The sequence below is a fragment of the Polypterus senegalus genome, unplaced genomic scaffold (genome assembly GCF_016835505.1).
Source record: "Polypterus senegalus isolate Bchr_013 unplaced genomic scaffold, ASM1683550v1 scaffold_7913, whole genome shotgun sequence".
Classification (NCBI taxonomy): Eukaryota; Metazoa; Chordata; class Cladistia; order Polypteriformes; family Polypteridae; genus Polypterus; species Polypterus senegalus.
The window spans coordinates 2124-12972 of NW_024378636.1; the positions used below are offsets into that span (position 1 = coordinate 2124).

General features: G+C 36.5%; 2 long non-coding RNA genes across 2 annotated transcripts; both read left to right on the top strand.

Annotated features, from left to right (window-relative positions):
• The first annotated feature begins 229 nt into the window (after positions 1–229).
• Positions 230–9704, top strand: LOC120519612. The gene is made up of 3 exons (XR_005631591.1): positions 230–419; positions 9460–9549; positions 9647–9704. It is a non-coding gene; the product is annotated as an uncharacterized LOC120519612 (long non-coding RNA).
• A 16-nt stretch (positions 9705–9720) lies between these two features.
• LOC120519613 lies at positions 9721–10520 on the top strand. Its single transcript, XR_005631593.1, has 3 exons — positions 9721–9817; positions 9916–10037; positions 10487–10520. It is a non-coding gene; the product is annotated as an uncharacterized LOC120519613 (long non-coding RNA).
• Positions 10521–10849: the final 329 nt, after the last annotated feature.

Sequence of the window (10849 nt, forward strand, 5' to 3'; positions counted from 1 at the left end):
ATAGCTTTTACGTGTGTGCATTGCATTGCATCATTATATTGTTTATCTGGTTAATTCAAATGCTATTAATTATTTACTGCCTAAATTAAGGTAATTGCTGAATAAAAGAAGCTACGAACGGAAGCTAACAGAAGAATGAACGGAAACAGCTAAATAAAGCTATCACTTTTTTTTTTTACAATTGACTGTAGTTCCTGTTTTTTTTACAACTTACTGTGTAAGGCACATGTGACTCCAAAATCTATACAATAATTCAATCTAAAGAAAAATAAAAAACGTTGTTTCACTGAAGAAATTGTGCTTCAAGGCATTTGAATCTCAGGAATAACAGAAAGCTAAGCTTATCAAGAATAAAATTCCTCGGATAATTCACCTGGAAAATGTCATCCAAGGATTGTGTTTATGCTTATGGCTCTTAGGTAAGTTTGATTGCAGAGTTATTCGATTAGTTCTAAGTAGGGGCAAGATTATGAAAATTATATTTTTTCCTCAAGAAGTTAAAATCTTGATCTTTCAGTATTTGTAGCTTTTTTGTAATTGCAAAGGGGGTTAAACTGATCAGAATCTGCAGAAGTAGAATTGGTTTTCCAAAATTATTTTGAATTTACAATCTGTCAGTGTTTCATGCAAGATTCATGCAAACTCTCAAGTGTACATTAAGATAAATTATGCAAGCCTTCTTGAACAAGTTAACATAACAAGTCCCAAATAAATATTTATTTATTTTGAGTAATGAAGTCTTTTATTTGATATCTGTTAACTGATTACTTATTCTTGGCATGCTGAAAAAGTATTAGTCGAGTCTTGTGGGTTAGCAAGAATGACTGAGACTGGAAGAGAGTGGAAAGTTCTGTACGCTCCAGGCACTAAAGTAAAGATATGAAAGGAATGAAAACCCATGTCTTAAATGCCATTAGTTAATTTATTATTCTTTTAATAAACATACAGTGGGTAATCTTAAAATACCATTGAAAGTTAATATTAATTTTCACCAAGAGTGTGTAGCCACATGGTAAACTGTGGCTTCATTCTAACTGGAACAAACAACTATCTTTAAGAATAATAATAATGTAGTTTATTTATGTTGCACCTTTCATACATGTGCAATGCATGTAAAAGCCATTTGTTAGTTATTAAGATTATGTTAAGGTGATCGAAGAATTTTCTTAGTTATGTTAAAATGTTTAGCTATATATTAATGCCATATATTAATACATAATCTATTGGACATCCTACTATAACACCCACAAGCTAAATAGAAATGGAATATTTAATTTCAATTCTTTTTTCTGAATTTTAGTTATGTGTTCTTTTTTTAAATTTTCACTAAGTCTTTTTTAAACAAACTTTATTGAACTGAGAAATTTAATTTGTTATGCATTTCACTTATACTGGATCCTACCTTGCCGACTCAGTAGCTTCTCGATTTTGGGATCCTGAAAAAGGTGCCTCCACAATGCAGGTCAAAGTACTTTCCAAATGTAAATAAAACAAGAGCTAAAACATAAAACTTAGAACAGAGCAAAGACAAAATATGAAATACAAACAATAAAATGGAAAAAGTTTAGTTAAATGCTAACTTAAAATGGTAGGTTTTATCAAAGAATAAATTCCCTAACGAATAACATCCAAAGCCAGGAAATCATGCAGAGTACAAAAGCTTTCTGGTTTCGATTTAGACGTTAAGTAAAGATAATAAACTGCATTGCTCTGTCCAGACAAGAAGCCACTACAACTCAGCTTTAAGGCAATTTTATATATTTCTTTATCATAGAAAAGATGCTTTCACAATCCTAATATTTGCTAATAGACAATTCAACATCTTTCTGCAGTCATGCTCACCTCTCATTGATTTCTGTCCAACCATTCCTGCTATTTATTATGCTATTAATTAGCATCTTTTGATATTTTTCTGTCAACAGTGCCTCCTTATTGCCAATCCTCCACCCAGTCTTTGGTATGAGCTTTCAGGGTGTCATCTTATTTTGGTGGACTAATTATATGTAACACTCAGTGTATTTCACTGTTTAAACTATCTAAGGCTTAGCGTAATTCAGTGTTTAACAGTGGTTAAAACATATTGGTGTGATTAGAATATACTTTAAGAATAATGTCTTATAATATACAGAATTATATAGTAAAACAACTGCTTAATTAAAATAAGTGCTTAGTCGTATTATACATTCTAGTTTGTGTACTATGGACCACTAGGGGGCATACAGCTCCCCAAAACTTGACAAAGACAGGCTGATGCACAAGGGTTGCCAGAAACAGTGGTTCATCTAAGGACTCAGTTGTACCTATAGCACCCTTGAAGGCACCCACGGACCACAACGGGCTGCTCCAAACTACAACTTCCACATGCACTGCAGGGATCCATGGTGGTGTAGCAACCCAGGGGGGCTGACTTTTAGTGTCTCAGGGAAGATAACACCAATGTGGTCTCTCCCTCAGTCCTTCCACCCAGTCAGCGTCCCAGCCAGGTAATGGCACTGGCCATCCGTCACAGTGCATATTGTATTATAATTATTCAGTGTAAATCTATATCTATATATATAATGTGACAGATGGCTGTGGCTCTTGTCCGGCCAGGATGCTGATATACTGGAAGGATTGATGGAGTAGACATATACATGACACTTTCTCCCTCGATCACCAGAGTGCAGCTCCCTTGTGTTGCTGTGGCTCCACAGATTCCTGCAGGGCTTCATGTCAGTTGGAGTTTGAGACAGCCCAGTTCGGTTCCTTGGGGGCCGGGGGGAGCTGCAGAGCTCTACTTTGGGCTTTCACCATACCTGGTAGTGATTCCAAGTCTGATTAATGACCCACCTGGAACACTCCCAGGACCTGCTTAAAAGGAGCCGCCTCACTTCACTCAGGGAGCCAGAGCTGGGTGGAAGTGGACAAAGCTTGCCAGAGAAGGAGTGGAGGTGGCACAGCATAGAGAGAAGAAAGGAAGAAGGATCTCTTGTATTGTGATAATTACGCTGTGTTTTGGGGAGCGAAAAGTGCTGTGTTGTGTCTAGACTTGCGCCTCTCTGTGTGGTTTAGCGGCAGAGCACCCTCTGGTGGCCACTATACATATGTATGGAATATCGGGGTCATGCAGCCCCCTAACCCAAAACACAGACAGACACAGGGTAGCACACCTTTACTTGCCTTTGCAGTACAGCACACAAACAACCACAAATAATACTACTCGGTCCTTTCTCTTTCTTCTGCCGCCTCTACTTTGTCCTCCACCTGCCAACTCTGGTTCCTCGAACGGAGTGAGGTGACCTCCTTTATGCTGCACCCAGAAGCGCTCCAGGTGCTCCCTAATGATCATCCGACAGCACTTCCTGGTGTGGCGGAAGTACTGCAGTCCAGGACTCAAAAAACTGTCCAGGCACCCCCTGTATCAGGACTGAGCCCCGACACAATCCAGGGGGGCTGCGCTCTTATGTCCCGGGGGAGGTATTGTCTCTCTCCTGGTCCTTCCGTCATGGAGGCGTCCCGGCCAGACAAGGGTCCCAGTCATCCGCCATGATATATATACATATATATGTTGTGATAAAACAACAACAACAACATTTATTTATATAGCACATTTTCATACAAAAAATGTAGCTCAAAGTGCTTTACAAAATGAAGAATAGAAAAATAAAAGACACAGTAAAAAAATAAAATAAGTCAACATTAATTAACATAGAATAAGTAAGGTCTCATGGCCAGGGTGGACAGAAAAAAAAAAAACTCCAGACGGCTGGAGAAAAAAATAAAATCTGCAGGGATTCCAGACCATGAGACCGCCCAGTCCCTCTGGGCAATCTACCTAACATAAATGAAACAGTCCTCTTTGTATTTAGGGTTCTCACGGAAGGACTTGATGATGATGGTCACGTAGACTTCTGGCTTTCAGTCCATCAATGTTGGAGCATCAGGATGCTTTGAGTAGGTGGTGGTGGCACAGAGAAACCTAAAAAAGAAGCAGAAGAGAGAGTAGGGTCAGTACGGGATTTTAGAGCCACATGAATAGTTATTATGATGAATTGAACATACAGAGTATCAGGATTAAGTTAAAGTGAAGTTAGGAGAAGGCCATGTTAAAGTAATGTGTTTTCAGCAGTGTTTTAAAGTGCTCCACTGTATTAGCCTGGCAATTCCTATTGGCAGGCTATTCCAGATTTTAGGTGCATAACAGCAGAAGGCCACCTCACCACTTCTTTTAAGTTTAGCTTTTGGAATTCTAAGGAGACACTCATTTGAGGATCTAAGGTTACGATTTGGAATATATAGACATTCCGATATATAAGATGGAGCGAGATTATTTAAGGCTTTATAAACCATAAGCAGAATTTTAAAGTCAATCCTGAATGACACAGGTAACCAGTGTAGTGACATCAAAACTGGAGAAATGTGTTCGGATTTTCTTTTCCTAGTTAGGATTCTAGCAGCTGCATTCTGCACTCATTGCAAATGATTTATGTCTTTTTTGGGTAGTCCTGAGAGGAGTGCGTTACAGTAATCTAGTCGACTGAAAACAAAAGTGTGAATTAATTTCTCAGCATCTTTCAATGATATAAGAGGTCTAACTTTTGCTATGTTTCTTAAGTGAAAAAATGCTGTCCTAGTGGTCTGATGAATATGCAATTAAAATTCAGATTACAGTCAACAGTTACCCCTAAATTTTTACTTCCGCCTTAACTTTTAATTAATCAAGTTTATTTCTGATAACCTCATTGAATCCATTATTGCCAATCACTAAAATTTCAGTTTTCTTTATTTAGTTTGAGAAAATTACTATTCATCCATTCAGAAATACCAGTAAGACATTGTGTTAGTGAATCAGAGAGTCGGTGTCATCAGGTGCTATTGATAAGTACAGCTGTTGTCATCAGCATAGCTGTGGTAGCTCACGTTGTAACCTGAGATAATCTGACCTAACGGAAGCATATAGATTGAGAAAAGCAGCGACCCAGGATAGAGCCTTGTGGAACACCATATAGATATCATGTGTCTTTGAGTTGTGATTACCACAACTCACAAAGAATTTTCTCCTGCCAGGTAGGATTCAAACCAATTTAAGACACTGCCAGAGAGGCCCACCCATTGACTAAGGCGATTTCTAAGAATATTGTGATCAATGGTGTCAAATGCAGCACTCAGATCTAAGAGGATGAGAACAGATAAATGGCCTCTGTCTGCATTTACCCGCAAGTCATTTACTACTTTAACGAGTGCAGTTTCTGTGCTGTGATTTGTTCTGAAACCTGACTGAAATTTATCAAGAATAGCATGTTTATTGAGGTGGTCATTTAACTGCATAATGACTGCCTTCTCTAGAATTTTACTTAAGAAGGGCAGGTTAGAGATGGGTCTAAAATTTTCAAAAGCAGAGGGGTCAAGATTATTTTTCTTGAGCAGGGGTTTAACTACAGCAGTCTTAAGACAGTCTGGGAAGACCCCCGTATCTAATGACAATTTACTATGTCAAGAATATTATCAATTAGCACGCCTGATACTTCTTTGAAAAACCTTGTTGGTATTGGGTCAAGGACAGGTGGAGGGTTTCAGTTGAGAGATTATTCTATGTAATCAGGTAAATCTATCCTGGTGAAAGAATTTAATTTGTTTATAACGGAGTACTGGGGCTTTAGGAGGTTCCAGTGTTGGGGAGATGTACTATGTTATTTCTAATATCATTAATTTTTTGATTGAAAAATACAGCAATGTTCTCACAGGTTTCACTGGAAGTATTCTGGGGCATTCCTTTGTGTTACCTGGGTTTAACAGACGATCAATTGTAGAAAATAAGACTCTGGGATTACTAGCATTGTTATTTATAATCTTAGAGAAATAGCAGCCTCTCAAGATGGACTGTGTTATTGTATTCTGTTATTTTAACCTTCAGTATCTCATAATGGATAGTTAGTTTAGTTTTCCTCCATTTACGCTTAGCTCTACGACATGTTCTTTTTAAATCAGACACTCTTTGGGTCTTCCATGGAATAACAATACTAGAAGATTTTTAACTGTCTTTTCAGGTGCAACTATGTCAACAGCAGCTCTTACTTTAGAATTAAAGTTTTCCACTTACTATTTACATTATCCTCGCTATTATAGTTGGCACTATAAACGGACTGATTGCTTAGAATGTTTGTAAGTTTTAAAGCTGCTGATGAGTCAAAGAAGCGTTTTCTAACAATATGCTTCTCATGAATGCTTTCTATCATTATTTCCATATTAAATAGTAGAAGAAAGTGGTCTGATAGACCAATATCAATGATCTGCTTTACATCAACTTTAAGTCTAACGTATGACCTGCTTTATGTGTAGGTTGATTAACAAGCTGTCTCAAATCAAGATAGTCCTGGAGGTTCATGAATTCCTTTACCTTTAAGTCACACTGATTATCGATATGAAAGTTAAAGTCACGACTATTAAGAGTGTGTCATAGTTGTAATTAAAATTGACATTAAGTCTGAGAATTCCTCAAAGAAAGACGCGTTAAATTTAGGAGGTCTATACACTGATAATACTAGAACGTGAGAATCTCCATGAATACAGAGATACTCAAAGGACTTAAATTTACCAAACCTAACATCATTACATTTTAACCGGCTCGAGTAAATGTTTGCCAAGCCGCCCCCCTTTTTTCCCTGGCGGTCTGCACGAGTAAAACTGTAATCCGGAGGCGCAGATTGGATTAAGCCACGTTTCACTTAGTGCAATAAAATCAATGTTTCTATCACTAATAAGATCGTTTATAAAAAATGTCTTGTTAGTTAAAGCTCTAACATTTAATAGTGCCATATTTAATGTTTTGGAGAGGCAGAGCTGAATTCTATGCGTGTTATTGGTATTTGGAACAAAAACGTTATTTTTGTTAACGCCGCTCTGTGTGTATTTTTTATGTAATCTACAATCTGTTTTTATAGTTTTAATGCATTGTTGATCTAAAGTAGTAATTGCAATTAAATTATTGGTGTTTATGCCGCACTGCCTAGATTTTTTACGTGCATTAAGATTGGTTATTAGATTATTAATGTTGTGTGCACTTTATGGAAGACTTGTTAAGCCATTATGTCCTATCAAAGCAGTAGCATTACGGAAGGGGTTTAAAGTAGAAATAGACAGTCAGACAAGAATAAGACGAATTACCTTAGCAATGTTTTCGGAGAGGACCTCGGGCGCCAAATCTATTCGGATGTTGTCCATTCCGCGGCCTTTCCTAAAAGAGGTCCCAATTGTCAATAAACCCAATGCCTTGAGTCTCAGAAGCCTTTCATCCAGTTGTTTAGACCCAGCAGACGACTGTAGTATTCATTTGATCGTCTGACGAAAGGTAATGGACCCGAGATGAAGATTTTTGTCGATGGGGTCCTCTCCTTTGTGTCTTTAAATAGTGCTACGAAGTCAGCCTATGTTTCTCTATGTTTCGTGGGTTTATATTCAATTTATTGCTAGTTTGTGGCCATTTGTTGTATTTTGTTTCTGGTTATCATTCCATCAACATTTTTTTTTTTGATTGAGGCAAAGTGGTACACTGGTTAGTACCGCTGCTTCAGAGCACAGATCACATTTTTGGCCACAATCATTGGTCCAGTGTAGTTGTCTGACACTTCTATAGCCCTTAGTGACAATTCCAACACTATTATGGAATCCACTCAAAATTAGTTCAGTTTCTTCTTGCCCATTGACTTCAAAGCATTTCACCAAGTTCAGCAAACATTTCCATGATTTCACCAAACTAATTGTGACGCTAACTCCACAGACTGTGCTCATCACTATTTTTGATCAATCATTTTACCTGCATAGATATGGCCAAATTTTACCCATGTTCAGACTTTTTGATTCTTGTGACTTTTTTTATTGTTATGTATTAATATTTGTCTTTCACCATTTTTATTATCCTAAGTGAAAAATTACAATGAACATATATCTAATTCATTATTGGCAAGCTGACTGCTTTGTACATATTTACAAGTCAACAGCAATATTTTTATCTTCATCCATAAACCTGGTGGTTCTCTGAAAATACAGAAATATGTATATAATAATAATGCTACAATTTGCAAAGAGTTTTTAAAAATCAGAAAAAAATACATCTACCCATAAAGCCCTTCATGATTTGTTTACATTTCTAATACATTTATGCATCTCTGTGCTGACATTTGCTTTGCTTTATAATGCTGTTAAAAGAATGGAATCACACACAAAAATGTCTTACAGAAAAATAAATCTGTATAAGAAAGGAAGTAAAGCCAGGTCCATAAGTATTTGGACAGTGACACAATTTTTTAAATTTTGGCTCTGTACACCACCACAGTGGATTTGAAATTAAGCAATCAAGATGTGATTGAAGTGTAGACTTTCAGCTTTAAATTAAGGGATTTAACAAAAATATTGCATGAGCCGTTTAGGAATGACACCCATGGCACCTACACAGCAAAATCTTCAGTGTAGTTTAGTGTTGTTTTTTCAGTGCTAACTTTTTCTGAGTTAACAAGTGTTAATTCGGGTGTTGATTTGAGGACATCAACACTGGGAGTGTTACAGAGTGTTTAGATTGAGTGTTATTTTGGGGAGTAGGTGTACATTACACCAGCAAAGAGTGGATTTGATTTCCGGTGCTAGCTGGAACAGAACTTCCTTTTACTTTAATGGCGGCCGTTACTGATTGCACTGCCAGATGATAGATAAATTAAGGTGAGTATGATACTTATTTTTAACAAATTAACGACTGAAACTTTTTACAATAGTAAGTATATTTCTATTTTACGCTTATACAGTAAGTGAGAGTTTTAATGTTAGAGTTTCATGCTAATATTACTACATTAAACCCCTTGATAAATGGAAATAGACTACTTGTTATTTTAGCAAATTAATGATTGAGTAGATTATGTAGGGATATTTCAGTCCAAATACTTCTTAAACTCAAAGTGGCCCAGTGTCAGGACAACAAAGGTTCAAAAAATGTTTTAAAACACATTTCACCGTATCATGCAGACAAACTACACCACATACCAACACAAACAACCTCATTTCAAAGCCATGGGTCTGTACTACACACATGGAAAAATACATTAAATTGCTAGTTGGATTAAAACTTGAAAAGTTTCTAACTGAAGCTAAGTTTGAATTTAATTAAGCATTAGCTAATGTTTCTTCTGATTTGAAAAATTAATTTTATTGACATTTATTATCACATTTCTCCTTTGATGAGACAAATACTAATGTGGAGGAAGATATTTTTCAAGAGTTGATTCAGAGCAACCCACAGATATGCTTCACAGTAAGATTTTTTTTCTTTTAGCTGACCTGGATGTTTCTGATGGTGTATAATTTTGTTCAGAAATGTTCAAATGTCTTCATAAAATATTTGAAAATTAATCAATATTGATGTTCTCTTTTTGAAAAAACAATTTTCACCCCCTGCTACCTTAACACCAAGTACATGCACTGATGTGCTTTCAGACTCCAGTGATGTAGAAGGGTTGGGGAGAACACAGCTGGACCTGTCTGCAACCTCAAACTCAAGTAATGCCTGAGAAGTTGGGAGGTTTGGTAAGTACAAACATTCTCTTCTATTTATTTCTAGTTTAAGGAATTGTGATTGAGACATGACGGCTTTGTGTTGTTTTTCTATATGCAATTTCATTAGGTGATTCAAGACTTTATTGTGCCGTTCAATGCTGAAACATCTGCATGATTGCTTGGGCAAGGTAGGAGACAGCATTTAAGCAGAAAGTCATCAAAGAAGCAAAGTCTCTCACTTTGACAGCAGAAGTTCAAAGTTATATCAGTGCAACAGAGAAACAACAGCCTGAAAATGGTAAGTAGTATTTTGAAATTTTAAATGACAGGCGAGGCTCTCTGTTCTACATACTAATTAATATTTCTGAGCATTGACCCCTTCTCATTTTCCATCAGACTGTAACAGCAACATTTCCTCTTTCTTGCTGCTGTTTTATTTGTTACCGCCTTCTGCAGGGAGGAACAAGGCTACAATCAGTCAAACTGATGCTGTTGACAGGCTTGTACATTTACATAAGGTAAATTTACTAATGCAAGATCAATGTCTTTGCAATGTGTTGTACAGTCATAGATTTTTTTTGGTTGATTGGTACTGAAGGAAGTTGTTCTCTTGCTTTTCACCCAAGACCAATATATAATGTTTAATATTTTTGTCTTATTGGTGACATGTACATTTAATATCAATTTTAACCATATCGCAGTGGTCTGTACTTGTCTCTGCTTTCTAGCATATTATCTTCTTCCCTTTGAACATGACATGAATTACAAACACTTGTTAGTTGTAATTGCTGACAACCTCCATACTTACTGTGTTAACTTTTAGTTGTAGCACTTTTCATATTTTCAACCTGATAGAATGTTATTCATTGTTTGAAGTGTTTAATGTATTAAATTATTCTGTTCTGTTTTGAAATTGCTGTGTATTTATTAAATGCATCATGTGTCATTTTTTATCGTCCTGTACCAGCATTTAAGAACATTTCAGCAGGAGAGAAGGTCACAACCATACCTACTTACAGTAGGACAAACCAAGAAGAGGATCGACAATTTTTATGTGGTTGTGGACAAGCAGCTCATCCCTTGTGCAGGAACCACCTCCCTGAGTGCCATTGATGAACTTTCAAAGTTCATTACGTTTTTAACGTCTCCTATGAAGAATCTCTAGCAAATGTCTAGAGCATTTTATTTAATGCTATCCTTTTTAAATGATCACCACTTGCACTTATTTAATTTTACACAATTGCCATGCGTTGATGAGCTCAGTGTTACAGAGCAGTGTTTGCACAAAAGGATTAATAGCAGCTGTAACCTATATGTAAATGTATAAATA